Source organism: Xiphias gladius, chromosome 17 (genome assembly GCF_016859285.1).
Source record: "Xiphias gladius isolate SHS-SW01 ecotype Sanya breed wild chromosome 17, ASM1685928v1, whole genome shotgun sequence".
NCBI lineage: Eukaryota > Metazoa > Chordata > Actinopteri > Istiophoriformes > Xiphiidae > Xiphias > Xiphias gladius.
The window spans coordinates 24,412,193-24,428,121 of NC_053416.1; the positions used below are offsets into that span (position 1 = coordinate 24,412,193).

The following is a 15,929-nucleotide window of genomic DNA, read 5'->3' on the forward strand; positions in this document are numbered from 1 at the left end:
GCTTATCTACCTGAAATGAATCTCTCTATCGTATTTATTCCGTCACTGAAGAAACAGGACTTCAATGGGAATTTAATTTTTTAATTATTGCTTATACAACATACACATGAAGTTCCTTATTTCCTCAGTACACCCATTTTTAGACTCTTCAACAAAGCCACATTACGTGACTTATGTGGTATATCATAAATCTGGCCCACTGTTTGTGTTAGCTGAATGGGCTCACATGGTTTAGATGAACTGTATTTAAGGAAAGAAGCATATAAACTTTATTTCAGTCACATTTGAATCAGGAGGTAAAGTACGAGTTTATCATTATTTTGTCATGCATCCAGTCTTTTGTATTTACTTTGTCAAAAAAATTCTGGCATCTGAGCTGAAATCTTAGGCAACCACCACGCCCATAGAGTTGACTTTGGAAGGCTCTAAGCATTCCTGCTCGACACCACATTGGCCCCTACTTCTCCCCACCTCGGGGTGCTGGGCAGCTTGCCAGGTAGAGGTTGCCATGACTCCTAACACCACCCTTTGCACTGCCTCCCCCCCAGAAGGTGCCAGATTCTGGGAGGGGGCAGGCCGGGCTAACGTTTTGATTTAGACAAAAGATGTCAGCAGATGTCACAATGTCAGCAGAATACTTACTGGGAATGCTGTGGCTTTCTGGTAGGAAATCATGTGATCTTTTCTGCCAAGATTTTGTAATGGTGCTAGGCGAGAGAGAGAAAGACAAAGAGGGAGAAAAGGGGGAAACTTTGAATAAAACAAATCTTTTTTATCCAGTTTTCCTTTTCCTGTTCTTGTTTGTTTGGTAGAAAATGGCGGACAGCGCATCGCTGAAATGAACCCGTATTGTCAGTGAGCTCAGTTTAGAAGTGCCCGTCGGTCTTTTCATCATTCCTCTCATTACCAAAAGAAAAAACAAAAACGGTTTTAACGCTTGTAGCGCATTGCTCACATCCAGGTAGACAGTGTGGATTGAGATAAATAGAGATGATGAATCAGATCGGACAGTAGAAATCTGGGTAAGTGGCTTTTTCACTGTCTTCTCACTTCAGACTTTCCTTTTTCGTACTGCAGCCATAGGAATATTCCGTTGTTTGTGGCTCTCTGGCACTGGCACAGTTAATGGTAGCTGACCGTGGCATGCTTGATTACACTGGCATCCCTCTCAGGCTCTGCTCTCTGCTATCTGTGGTCTTGGCTAAGTTGAGCTAACCTCTCACCACAGCCACATTGCTGCTGGCCAGGAAGAGGACTGCTATGGCAATTCTGTGGGCTAGCTTGGGATAGCAGTCCACAACAGAGTTTTGGTTATTATTATGGACTTAATTTCATATTTAGGGACTGCTGAGGCATGTGATGCTCCCAAACCGCGGCACAGCAACTTAAGAATGTACAGTAATTTGTGCGGAAATATTTTTCCCCATGTGGATCTGATGTTGTCAGAACACTTACTGGTGCGTTTTGTAATGTAATCCTCCTCTTTTTCTTCTCTCACCATCATACCATCATACCACTCATTGGGTCTGTGAAGATTCTCAGTCATCCAGGTCATGGTATTCTGTAGTATTTACAGGATACCACGCATTGGTTACTTATGCAGTGTAGTGATGTAGTGTAGTGTTGCTAGTATTTCATAAAGCACTGTAGCTGTTCATCCAGTGTTACAAGCAAATTTAAATATGCACTAATAGCTTAAAAAACAGCGATTACCTAACATTGTGTGGTATTTAAAAACAATTCTCTTTGTCCTGTTTTTAGAGAGGCGAACTAAAAATTGACCCCAGGCAACAAAAGCCCCATAAGCAAGACACATCCATGAAGGGTAAGTATCACAATTCTCTCACCATCTGTGTGAAGAACTTTCATTTTTTCGGGTGAATCTCTAAAAAACCATTGCTGCAGTTTCTCTAAATGCCAACTGAACTGAACCTACAATCCTTTAATTCCAGACTTTCAATTCACTGTTACTGTCATGCTCTGCATGAACACTGAGAGACACAGGGGAAGTTTTGAGATCAAGTCTTATGTTTTTTGATTGGAATCTCTCTTTAAATTACATCATCTGAGACTCATCACACATACATAGTTCTTTGTTGCATTATATGAAACTACAGCGCACAGATTTTATTTAATATTTTTAGCCCTTTATTCGATTGTTTTGGTACTTTGGCCATAACCATTTGGCACAAACCCGTAGATCCGATCTTGTGGCAAATCTGACAGCACAAGCTCGCCTCTGTGGGTCTTTGTCACTGTGGTGTGAACGTCGTCTTTTAACTTTTTTTCTTTTTGTTTTAGAAACTTTGGTTGTATAGGTGATACGTATAGGTTTTTTATACACAATATAATCCGATGGCAGTATTTATTAAAAAAAGTTTTGTTGCTCTGATGTCCCAGCAATTCACAAGTTTTCTATTACTTGTAAAACTTTTTGTTAGCTTAAACTGAAATATGATGATGGTGATGAGGCTTTGTGTTAGATAAGGAGGACAAGGAGTAAATTAAGCTAGAGGATGATACGCTTTGCTTAATAAATAGAGGAGAGGAACCCTAGTTGAAAATGTGTGCATCCGGGTTGAGGTAGTAGGTTGTATGGTTTAGAATTACACCCTGGGAGTTAACTGTACAACCTTCTAGCTTTCCTTGGAGTACACGTATGACATCAGTCTGTACAGAAAAGTGCTTTGCTTATAGTGCAGCATACAGTATCGAACTTTTCAGTAGCATTTAATTTTATAGTGGCTCTATGCAGTGTTAATGGTCTTCATATAAATGTAATTTTTGCCCACCTGCGGTTCTCATTTTATAACTGACCTTGAGCAATGGTCAGCCAGCCTGCTGCAGCTTAAGACCTTCAGTTAGTTTTAGCTTGATGTATGCTGTATTTTTAGACGTAATGCACTGTGGTTAGTCACAGTAACCGCTCTGCATCGATTGTAATATGGTGTCCCTTTAACGGCAAAACATACAGCGCAAAAAAATGAGCAGTCAGCTGTTTTCCTCTATCTGTTTCTAAGTTCTGATATATCGAGCCGTGTTAATGACAAATCTTTGGAATAAGCGCAGGTTTATGCTACTAAATAGGCCCAATGACATGTTAAACTCTTGAATCAACACTGTGGCACTTTAATAATTAAAATGTTTTAAATATTCTTTAGTTATTGTGTTATTTGGGATTTCCATTATCTCGCTAAGGTGTATTGTGTGGTGGAGCTTATTTCACACAGTGATGGCTTCACTTTTTAAACTGCCGCTCCATCTTTGCAGCCTGGAATTACACCTAAGCCTGTTTAGTCAGCATGGGGCCGTGGCGTCTTCCTATTCAGTCGCATGTGCCAAACATTATGATGCACAGATGGTTCGACATAATCACAAAATATGAAATATACTAATCAGAATAAATCTGACTTGTTCTGTTCAACAGATTCTTCCTGGTGACTGTCATACCCTGTGGTTTAACAGCATTGCCATTTGCACATTACATTTTAATATTTTTCGGCAGCTGACTCTGGTTAGATACATTTCTCAGGGATTTAGAGGTTTGATTATCATACCTAAGATTATTTAAAGCTGTTTGCCCCAAGCTGCCTCCGTAGACCTCAGTAATATTCCAGGTTTCCCAGCATGGGAAACGATGAATGTTTTTACTTTGCTTCTGAGCTTTGTGATATATTGTCTGCAGTTCCATACAATGAGCATTTGTGATACGAGGTTTTATGTTCAGGTCAAGGCTTGGCTCGGTCACACTGAAGTCTCTGCTTACTGTCGAGTTGTCCACTAGGCTGAATGCATCTGACTTCATCTCTGTCTGGCACTAAGCCACGGCTTGTAAAATGACTCCAAAGCAGCACACAAGAGAAAAATGGCCTGGCAGATCAGCTCAAGATTTACCACAGTTTGTTACTCTCCAGCACAACTTGATTTGAAATGCAGCTTGAATAGGGAGCTTTTGTTGTAATTTCTGCTGTAGTTCTTTATCACTGTGATAGTTTTTTTTCGGTTTGATGGATGACACTCCTTTTGCTGGGTTTAGGGCCAGGGCTGAGTGGACCACCTTTCTCCAACCTTTGTCATTTATGCAATTAGCTCTTTGTTTTCATGTGGTTAGGATTGCATATTTTTCAGTGGTCTTTGATTCTTAGAGTTTCCATTGAACTGGCCTCATACTAAGTCAGATGTGTTTTTATACTTTAAAATTGATATTATGCTTTGAATAATTTACAATAATCTCTGATGGCTGTATTTGTTCTTTTGATTCCCTTTGTCTTAATAATTGTGTATACATTAGATTTATAATAATAAATCTATTATTCATTTTACAGAAAAAGTTAGATATTTAGACCACAGTGCCAAAGCTGTACAAAGAGAGTAATTTAATAGACAGAGTAGTCTTTGAGTTTTTTTAAGTTTACAGAGGTATTCAATTTCCCCAAATCATCTTGGACATGTAGAGGACACTGGAAAATCCCTTACCTGTTTCCTATCCATACAGATATTGAATGGGATTAATTGGAAACAGCTATTTTTAGATCATCACTAATTAAATCTGGAGTGATACTAAGACACTAAGGCCAGAGATCCTGTTTAGCTTTGCATTGGCAACAGAGTCACTGTCATCAAACAGGTTTCTTTGAGGGAATGGGACCCTGGTAAATCCCTTGAAACTCAAGAACCCCTTTTATCTCCTATTGTGTAACCCCAGTGTCAGGAAGATCATACCTTCTCATTCTACCAAACATTACCAGGGTTCACACCACTGCTGTTCTAACCCACTCACAGAAAATAATCGGAATAACTCCTGAAAAGTGTACAGTGTACAGAGCAATACAGAGAGGATGTAATGCTTGTCAGCTTGAAATGAAGAATTACTTGAGGCAAGCTGAAATCTAACTGCTTTATTTAATCAGAAATATATACTTTATTTTACTGTTTAGCTAAAAAGAAGTCTTTCCTCTTCCTTAGCTTTCACAAATTTAACAGAGCATGGAGAGTCAAGATGTGCCTTGCTAGAGTTTATTTTAAGAACTGCGATTTTCTCATCTTTCCTCACCTCTGAGCCCCAATCGTTCAACCAGATGTGTAGAGGAAAGCGTCGCTGCTGAGAATCATGCTGCCTCAGCACTCCCCTCTCCAGCTGCCCCAGCAGCACAGCTAAAAGTCATTGGTTCCAGCTGGGCCTTCATTTATGGGATGGTTGAACAAATAAATTATGGGATTAGACAGTTCAGGCCACTGATTTTTATTTTTTTTATTTTTTTTTGGGGGGGGGGGTCCCCATTGCTATAACAGCCTCTGTGAGAGGTCAGTTGGCCAGGGGACTTTAAGAATTAATAAAATAAAGATTCTCTGTATTGAATTTGTTATGCTGCAGTCCAAATTATGTATAGCAGAAAGTGCTGGCAATGCCATGTAGTTTGACAGTGACTCAGTTTCAACTTTACACCAAATTCTATCAGTGAAAAACAACAATAGCAGCAAATTATATACCTAAACTCTGTCTATTTTGGGCAAGCAATTATAGTATCTATCACAAAGTTATCATATCATATCTGCCTCATTTCAACACTTTCTTGTTTTAAAAAAACTTCTTAAAAACACAAAGCTTTGAATCAATCATTTGAAATCCTTTGCCAGTTTAAAATGCATTAGTCAGCCTTGAAATTAATTGAATGCTGTTTTTACTACCAAAGCCAAAAATGCTGATTCTGTTTCCTATCGTGTACAGCTAAACAGAGAGAGATAAAAAAATTGTTGATACTTCAGAGCTCTTTATATCTGCAGTTCAAGGTAAATCGTACTGAGTTAGAAAGCCAAAAACACACAGCCCCCATTGTCAGTGGAGTGGATCCAGTATATACATTATGATCAGATTGCAGATTTTGTTTAGAGATCTAGGAAACAGTGTATACAGAGGAATTGGCCAAGTGCACAGGGGCAATATACTTTGATACTTTCTCTTTCTCAAGTTTTTAAGAGCCACCCTAATCTATCACAGGGAGTGAAACTCAGGCACAAAATACTGGTTAAATCAGCCAACTGCATCTGTAACCACTCTGAGAGCAGTGATTGGCCTTTTTTTTCTTGACGTCACTGACGGGTAGAGACCTTAGTAACAAATCGTCTGAGAACAGAACACTGTCAGTTCTGGCCAGACTGGTACTTTAGCTCCCCAACTCATAAAATCCCACTTCCCTATAAAAACGAGCAGCCTCGAGCACTATTTCTTCCCTAGGAAACATATTCCCTTAATGTGGTCGGGTTAATGGCAAATGAATAATCATAACACACCGATGGCAGACGGGGGGTGTCATTGATCTGTCTGGAGTCAGCCCTTCTCCGCCTGCTGCATCAGCCACTCTCCTCCTATTGATACGCTCTTGCCCTTTGACCCCTGGGACAGATCAATGCCATTGATTGGAGAAGGGCAGGGACAAGGGCAGGATCTGCTGACTGGCCCGACAGCTAGTGTGACAAGACATGATCGTCATTAATGTCCCGCTGGCATGCTGGCTGGCTGGCTGGCTGGCTGGCTGGCCAGGCGCTGTGCATCGCATATTCCCTGCATCCTGCTTCCCCCCACCCCCACCCCTCCTCCTCCACTCTCCTCCTTATTCCCTCCTACTTTGCAGCTCCATGTTCACATTCTGTGCTGCTTGCTCTGACTGAGATAAGTCCATTGTATGCATACCTGTCTGATGCTTGCCTGGCATCTTTGGTACAGATATGCATCTCTGGGCTGGATGGAGATATTTTGAGCTTATTGTAGAAAAATGAATGGTGTCATTACAAGTGTCTGCCACTTAATGTCTTTTAGCTCATTCTGCGTGCTACTTAACAATCACAATGGAGCCGGTCCTATTTTTGCATGCTTTGTAAAGCTTTTTCTTGGCACAAATCAAAGAGAGTGAATTAGAATCTGCTTCAGCTCTGTCACAACAACTTGGTTCTGTATTCTCTGATCAGTGGCAAATCCCACCCTAATAAGACACCTACATGCCCTGATTCCCACCGATTCTCTGAAAATGTGTCATTGGTCCATAACAGCGACTGGATTGTTTATCTGCCATTGTATCCAGTTTGCTCCTGTGGACTAATTTCATCACGCCAGTGGGTTCTATTTCCAGTCTAGACTAGAAACTAAGCAAGAAACGTTTGTGTGCGTGTGTACAAAGAGGGGTGATGGGCGGGATGCGGCAACAGCTCCACACTCTGCGGTGACATGGCTGTAATGGAGCTGATTGATCACCTATATGGCCGCCTGCTGGCCCTGCTGGCTTTAACATACAGAACATTCCCAACCCCCCGCCTCTGCGTCACCACCGCCATCACTAAGCCAATCTGAGAAAACAGACCATCCCCCATAGACTTCAACCTGGCCACGGTTTTGACATTGGCTGCAGGATTTACTTCTACACCTCTTCGGCTCTTGGCTCGCCCTGCTTCTGTATGTTTCTGTAGGATAGAAAGGTAGTGACACATTCGCCATTGATGAAGTGACATTTTCCAGTTCAGCCTTTTCTGTATTGCAGCAGAGTTGAAAAGCTGCTGTTTTCCATTTGAATTAAAGGGCATAATCAATCAGTGATAAGATTTGCAGATCTCTTTCCCTGCCCCCTCTGTCACACGGGGTCATAACCCTAATCTATCCAGGGTGTTGAAGGTGATTAAGGTCTGAGATTAGAGCAAGCTGTCAAGGGCAGATCTCGTTCAGACAGAAAAATGATGAGAAAAATGTCTTCTTTAAATTTTTTTTTCTCCTGCCTTGACCCACAGTTTCATAGCATTCATCATATAAAGTATCTCATACTCTAAAAATGAAAACATTTGTAGTGTTTACAATATCTGAAAATAATAATAATGATCTGAAAATAAGGGATTGTTGCTATATCCGTAAGTGAAGCAGTTGTTAAACATTAAAACCTCAAATTGATATTCCCGCTGGGGTTGTCCATCTGGAACACGTTTGATTTACAGGACAAGAATATTTACTCCTGAAAAGTAAATTAAATTCGAAATGAACATATTTCACTTACCGTGACCCTGCAAAAATTTTTCGATACAAGTTTAAACACTTTTGCTTTAAATTGTGATTGCAGAGTTCAAATGCATATTACAGTATATTTAATAGTTGGATGTCTACATATAAAGTATGTATAAGTATATATGATAAGTATAGAGCTGGTAGTCCACAGCAGGTGACATCTTTCTATATGTGAAGGTCATTAGTGTGTCTCTGTGCTGCTTAACTGGCAGAGAGACACAGGGGGACTGGATGAGTACATGTAGATAGTTTAGAGGAAGATACTTTGTGCGTTTGTACTGTATGTCTGCAAATGTGGAACCATGCAACCATACTTTAAAAATCCAATGCTTGACAAGCAGAAATTATAAGACCACTCTCCAGTGATGGAGCAGTTCTTTGACACAATATTAGCCATTGCTTTCCCATCTGACCTGGGCAAACATGTGCCTTACGCTGCTACTCGCTGCTTTTAAGTCTCAGTCACAATATTGTGACAGTGACTGTTTGTGTTCATGACCACTTCGCTGTCTGTTTGACAGTTTGTGTGTGTGTTAACTGATCTGAGCCGCTGTAGTGTCACTGATTCCTGTGTCTTGTCTTTCCATTCATGCCATGTTCGGTATCTCTGTCCTTTTTTAGGGGGTCTTGCCAGTTTTTTTGCTGTCACCTGTGCATTCGCTTGTAGTTCTGTCCGTCTGAGGGTACCTGTTCGTGTGTCGTCTGTCTCAAATGACTGTTTGCACTCAATTTTGTATCAGCGGTTGTATCTGTTGATTAGTGTTTTTTTTGTTTGTGTTTGCACAAAAGAGTGCAAGCTGCATTCATGTTACAGTCCATGTTACAAGACAGCGGGATTGCTACAGTGCAACCACAGCCATCCAGTTCACTGCAGTGTGTGTGTGTGTGTGTGTGTGTGTGTGTGTGTGTGTTTGTGTGTGCGTGCGCCACTGGAAAAAAAGAAGAAATTGATCAGCACAGGGAGGAACGTGTTCACAAGCAAAGGCTGGATGGAGGGTGTGAGAGAGAGAGAGGGAGAGGGAGAGAAAGAGCGAAGGCTGTCGCTGCAGACTCCTGCTGCAGTATCTCACTTTGGGCAAGCAGATGCAGACAGGGAGTAACAGACAAGCGAGACAAGCAGACAGGTACAGACCTGGTGTGATGGGATGGGATGGGTGGGGGTTGGGGATGTGGAGGTAAGGGCAGCAGATGCTGGAGAGGTAGGGCTTGGGGAGTGGAAGGGTCAAATGGGGGGGGGGGGGGGTGCACGATAGCAAGTTGCGGTGGCAGCTGGAGGAAGCAAATGTTTTTTTTTTTTTTGTTTTTCGGTGATGGCAGCCTATCGTGTTGGACCTGTGATGGTAGAGAAAAGAGGGAAAGGTGGAAAAATAAAAGTAGAGGGTGTAGATGACAGTGTCACGACATGGCTGATGTCCCAGTGTCTGGAGCAAAGAGGAGGAGGAGTGCTGCTGGTGGTTGGTGGGTGGGTGGGGGGGGTAAGATGCTGAGGTGGAGCTGACAATGCAAACGCTGAGATGGAGTTATGGTCTGTGCTGGGGGGGGGGGCTCCTACCTCGCTGACCTGCGTCTGACTGCAGCTTCCCCCAGACATCTAGGCTTGGTACCCCCCACCATCTCTTTTCTTTCACCCCCTTTTTTCCCTTCTTCTACTGCTGCCCTTTTTTCCCTCTGTTCTTCCTCATCCTCAGCTCAGAGGCGGATCACAAAAGGCGTAGTCGGTGGCAGACAGAAGAGTGAGCATGCGAGGCAACGCGTCGGGTGGCGCGGAGCATTCATTTCCGGAAGCCTCCACTTTGCCTGGCGTTCCCCAAAGAGAAGGAGACAGTCAGAGACATCTATCCGATTTTTTTTTTTTTTTTTTTTTTTTTTTTAGTCTGAGGGGAGGAGTTGTGAGGTGGGTGTTGGGATGGGAGACAGGGTGGAGGGGGTGGGGGCAGTCAGTGGTGTGTTTGGGTACATGACAGGCAAAAATGACATGGCAATGTTTTTATTATTACTCGGTTAATCTTTACTGCAGTTTGGTATTTTATGCTCCAGCTGTGCCTGGAGCTTTTTGTTAGTTAAATAGAAGCTGTTTTATTTCTGACTGAAGCTTGTTGCCTTTAACACTGACAACTTATTGCGTGCCAAGCTTGCCGCCATGGCGGCAGAGTTCGGCAGGTGGGTGGAAGGATCTGGCGTCGAGGGTGTTGCAGTCAGTGGTGGAGAGTTTGGGGGGGGGCGTGGAGGGGGGGTCATCTTGCAAACCTGTACCTGCATCTTGCAAACCTGTACCTGTGCTGGAGACAAGCCTGTTCTATTCTGATCCTGCTTTTGTAAAAAGCTTTTTATGTGGAATTTTATCTGCGCTCTCATCAGTGCCGAACATGCACAGAGCAGAGCCACAAAGCTCTGTGGTTTTTTATTAATTTATTAATATCTGACCGAACACTATCAGTGCTTGCCCCTGTGGTGGAAAGCCAGAGGCTGAGGCTGCTAGGTGGCTCTGTGCCTCCATCAGTCAGTACAAATGGACGGATGGTCTAACAGACGGATCTGGGTCCTGCCATCCTGGATGAGAGAAATGTAGACTGATGATCAGCCGACGCTCTTTAGGACAAAGAGGCGAGCCCGGCTGCTTGGCTGGGGGGCTTTTCCTTTTCCAGCACAAAGGCTAGTTAGCACAGAGCAGGCAGTGCAGGCTTGTCTGTTTGTCTGATCCTCTGCTTCTGCTTCTGTCTGGGTGCTGCGATGAAGATAATTTAAGTCTGGCTGTCTCCACCAAATTTACCGCTATGTCCAACTAATTTACCTCTTTGTCTTCCTTTGTTATCTCTGTTCTCTTCTGATGCTGCTGTTGTTGTCTAGTGTTTTGCGGTATTTAGCGCATGTAAGCGTTTGTCTGAAAATGTTTCTACCCTTGCATGTCTTTGTGTGCACAGGAATCAAAATGAGCCTTCTGAACAAAATAAGTTATCCGCGTCGGGGGAAAGGAGGAACATGGGAACCTTTTTCTCTGTTCAGGGCACAGAGCTGTTTTGTTTTTTGACTGCAGCCCATGCCTCACAAGATAGACACTTTGTGGCTATGGGTGCCTTTGGGAAGAAATTGGGTACTTTTAAGAGGCAGCGGTTGAGGAATAGCTAGTGTATGTGTATGTGTGTGAGGGAGTGAGCGAGGGAAGGTCGTGAGTGACACTCAGTACCCTGCAGCTGACTGCGGCTCCTCAGTAGACTCTGTCGTACTTCACCTGCTCCCTGAGACCCTAACTTGTGAGCTCTCTTGATAAAAAATCACGGGTTAGGCTCTTGGGACGCGGGCGGAGGGCACAATCAACTTTCTACCGAATGTTCCCAGGGTACAGTCGGAAAGAAGCAGCGACTGATTTATTGTTAAAAAAAAATACATACATGGTAGGGATGGTGTAGATAAAGGAAGAGAGGTTGACACATGAAAAGGAAGTTGTTGAGTACAATAAAGAGCAAATGTTCTTAGGATTTTTGTTCAGTCTGCTCCTCCATCACATCATTTATAAGTGTTAACTAAACTAAAGCATTGATGAAACTGCGTATGCAGAAGTGTGCATTTGGTATAGCCAGAATTTTTTTGTTTTCAGATAAATTAATCAAGAACACCTTATGTGATCGCAGCAGTGTCATTGGCATAAAACTGAAATACCCGTCAACACTGCACTGCGTTGTCATCCAACATTATAATGGCTCTTTGTTTGAATACCATTCAAGTAACACATGATCTGATTAGAAATGAAACAACACCAACCACTCCAAACCACCACACCCCAGACCCGTGATGATTAACCTCTGTCACCACCACAGCACAGTATCGCAGAGACCCAGCCAATATATTTGATCCACCATTACCAAGACAGTCGCTCTGAATTTGATAACTCCAGCTTCATTTTGACGCTATAGCGGCAGTCTGAGACTAATGCCACATCTGCTACTGCTGTTTTCTGATTTTAATACACCTATTTTATAGTTTTGTTTTTATCAGATCGTTAACTTAATCGTTTGTCAACAGCAAACTCATTTATTTACTCCTTAATCCTTTTTTAAAGACATACATGATCTGTAATTTCAGTTATACTGCTTCATATGTTTCTATATTTCTGCGCCAACTATCAGCAGGTGTTAAAATATTTTACAGTTATAATATTGATTTTCAAAATCAATATCAGAATATGATATCTGATAACAATAAGAAACAGAGTAATTTAAAAAAGCAAGTTCTAACGATTTTACCCGCTAATTTATAAATATATGCATACCCCAGACATGAAAGCCAAATACATTGTTTTCTACGTCATAGTAACTGGAATGGTTCAAATAATTTCACATGCATTATGTCTATGATTAAAAAAAATGCATTTAAATTGTCAGTGAATCAGAGAACAGAAGAAAGATATCTTACAGTATGTTAAAGAAAAATCACTGAACACACTTTTTAAATATGTAATTAGTTCCACAGGAATCTTGTCGCTTTCTTAATTTGATCATTTCTGTCAAAATTTGCCATTGTCATGAGATGTCACAACCAAATTGGTTAATGGTCTAAATCAGTATTTAAAGTGGAGGCGCAGTACAAATCAGTCAGACATTGTAATTCAGCAAGACGGCATGGTAAAAAGACGGACTGAACATTTAATAGAAATTGAAAACATTGGACTGGTCTCTTAAGAACATGACTATAGAAGTGCAATTACAATAAATTAGGCCTGCTAAAAAAATGTGTTCTTTCCCTTTATGCTATTGAAAGGTATGAATTCATTCACCATTACAGCTTGACCTGGTTTTTAAACTTTCAGTTTTACCCAAGGCAGCATGCTTTTCTGAAAACCTAATTTCTGCTAAATTACCCATATTAGGAATGCAGTTCAAAACAATTGATTTTCTCCCTAATACCCTCCTCTCCATCTTTCTCCCAGTCTCCAGTCTCCAGTCTCCCTGTCTTCCTAATTATGTTTTTTTTCTTCCCGTCCCCCCATTTGGTTTCATAGTGAACAATGCCGATGCCAACTAATCAGTCTGTGCCTATGCCACAGAGCCCCCAGCAACAGCTGAAGGAGTGCTGTGCCCCATGAATACCAAACAGCCAGGCACAGTGCGACAAGTGCTGAACAGTCAGACGCAGCACAGCCAGAGCAGAGCTGGTGCCCACAAAACAGCCAGACAGTTTTATTAGGGTCTGTCTGACACGCAGCAAAGTCTGGCAGCACCCAAGCCCACTGATGAAATCCTCACCGCTCTCCCAACAGTAACAAAGCAGCATGCTCAGAGCAATCCGCCAAGGATCCAATAAATATCACCCCGTAAAAATCAGCTCCCGGCTAGTTTGTAACTCCACCGAATGGGGAATAAAAACTTTCTTCAAAGTCAAACCAGTTCTCAATGAGCAACTTCTAAATTGATCTCTTTTGTGCCATCTAAACATTACACTGCTTCTGACAGAACAGGGAAAAAAGAAAAAATATCCTTCAGGGAAATTCTGAGAAAAGCTTTTTCTGTAAAAGCTGATTTTTATTGACGTAGAAAAAACGGCAGCTTAATGCACTTCTGCATCATGACCTTTTGAATACAATTTTTATGTTGCTAAGGTTAAGTTTTTTGTTTTCTTTCCTACCAAGTTGATAATTAATATTTTCAAAGGAAATGCAGATTGAGAAACCTGCTTAATTTTTTTTATCATTGGCTATGAATTACTGAAGTGTATGAAATATGAAAATATTTGAGATAAGAATTCATTTAAAGTAAGAGCATTGCTTTTAATTTGGTTTGATTCTGAAAATGCTCATTTGATCTTTTAATTTTGATATAATAAGATGCAATCATAATAAATCTGGAAGTGGTTGTCAAGGTCAAGTTACGTGATAGCAATGTGCAATATTAGCTTTTTTGGTCTTTCAATAAAAGCATTTATGTACTGTGTTTACATAGTGAAGGGCCCATCTCACTATTTTACTAAAGTAAGAATTATAAATCAGTGACAATTTAGACAGAAAAAATGTGAGATGTTAGAATTTGTTTAAAAACTGAATTCATGAAACTGATCAAAAAGCAGAAATCCAGCTTTTGCTTTTTATTTTGTGCATAAGTAACCAATGCAGTGCCTCAGCAAAATGCTGAACATAAATATGGTGTAGTATGTTTTTATCAAGACTTGTCCTAAATAAACAACATTCAATATGTGCTTTCTATACTCAGCTGGTCTTCAAGTTCCTGCGGCAAAGATTGATTCAGACCTTGAATAGATTTAGATAAACCAAAGGCTCCAGCTGATGGACCCAAGTGTGTGCAAGAGATTACACTCCATTGTTCAGAGGTGGTCTTGTAACACACTGCACCGCCACATCGCTCCCCGATAAAAGTAATAAGAACAGATTAACATTTATCCGCCACATTTGGATTTGGGCTGACGTGGAAATCAGATGGATTTAGTGAATTAGAGGGCCTGTTTTTTTTTTTTTTTTGTATTGATTGTCAGGTTGTGTTGTCTGGTGAAGCAGCTCAGTGTTCAGTGGATCTCTTATCACAGCGGGGTGGGGGAAGAGGTGCAGGTGTATGTGTGTGGTTTGGGGCGTCAGGTATGCCCGATAGTTGAGCAGCTTGGAATGGAGGGGGGCGGGGGGCGTCTGAGTTTCCAGACACTGCGGCAGGAGGCCAGACAGTCACCTGAACACACTCACATAAAAGCGTGCCAATGACACCACACAAATGCACCTGTGCAAAAACATGCAGACGCATTTTATACACAAAGCCCCCCCCCTTATAGTCTGCACTGAAGCCAAATTAGTTTTGTTTTTAATTCAATCGAGAGTATAAATCGTATTGCCACTTGTAATGTAATTATCCCTGTGCATCAAAAGCACAAAAGTTTCTCTGTTATTCTCAGGGCAACAGGGATGAGAGATAAACTCCATTAACTTTTTCGGATTACAGTAAGTGCTGTGGGAGGTGGGGGTGTCTATTGAAAGGACCGTCAAGCTGCACTGAGACTGGAGGATTTTCACATTGGGCCTGTGGGCACAGAGCAGGAGTCTGGAAAGTGAGGCTGATGATTGAAAACCAAACAACAAAGCTCAAAGGGAGCAGACTGACGGCCTGGCAGGCCAGAGGTCTCAGCACAGCCAACTGGAATGCTCTCAGACCTGTTTTGTTGTGTGTGTTTGTGTGTGTGTATGTGTGTTTGTATTGTCTAAAGGTCCACAGTATTTGAGGGTGTATCCCCCCTCAGTCCTCTTGGCCTTCCACGGGTCCCGTGTTATCTCCCCTTCTCTTTCTGATCTGTGAGTCACTTCAGAGGCGTTGCCAGGGAAACCTGGTATCTGGCTAGCAGCTTGATGGAGTTATTGAACTGTAACAGGCTGGGATAATTATGCTCTGTCTTGCAGGTTGGCTATCCAGTGGCTGGGACTTGAATGTGACCTATAGCTGGCCTAGCATTGTTGCCACAAGCAGAAGCTTTTAACCCATTGGCCACCAGATAGTTAGACTTCTGTCAATTTAGCAGAGCTGTCCAATGAGAGTTCAGACTTTCAGCCAGTCTTTGACCCATCCTTTTATACGCCAATGCTGCAGTAGTGCCAGACTCCGTTATGTTGTAAACTGAAGACTCAAATGATTTGACTTCTGGTTAAACTTCTCACTTTAGCTCACGCATGACACACGTGCACCTACGCATACTCACATGTTCAGCTAGCTAAGTCACATTCAGGTTTGCTTTGTGTCCTTGCTGAAACGGGTCATGACCACAAATTCCTAGTGTGTCCTCAAGTGCATCCACTGGTCTCCTGGGCAGGTGGACACTTGGATAAATCGCAAGTGACTTGAGTGATTTCACCTTTGATATTGCACCACGAAAGAGTTGATGTGTCATGGATTCTGCTACA

The 15,929-nt window shown here is 41.9% G+C and overlaps 1 long non-coding RNA gene across 1 annotated transcript in view; it reads left to right on the plus strand.

Moving 5' to 3' along the window:
- The window catches only part of LOC120802189, a 47,876-nt gene that overhangs the window by 30,622 nt on the left and 1,325 nt on the right, over positions 1–15,929 (plus strand). The window contains exon 2 of the long non-coding RNA XR_005709206.1: positions 1,762–1,825. This is a non-coding gene — a long non-coding RNA (uncharacterized LOC120802189). The remainder of the gene's footprint in view (positions 1–1,761; positions 1,826–15,929) is intronic.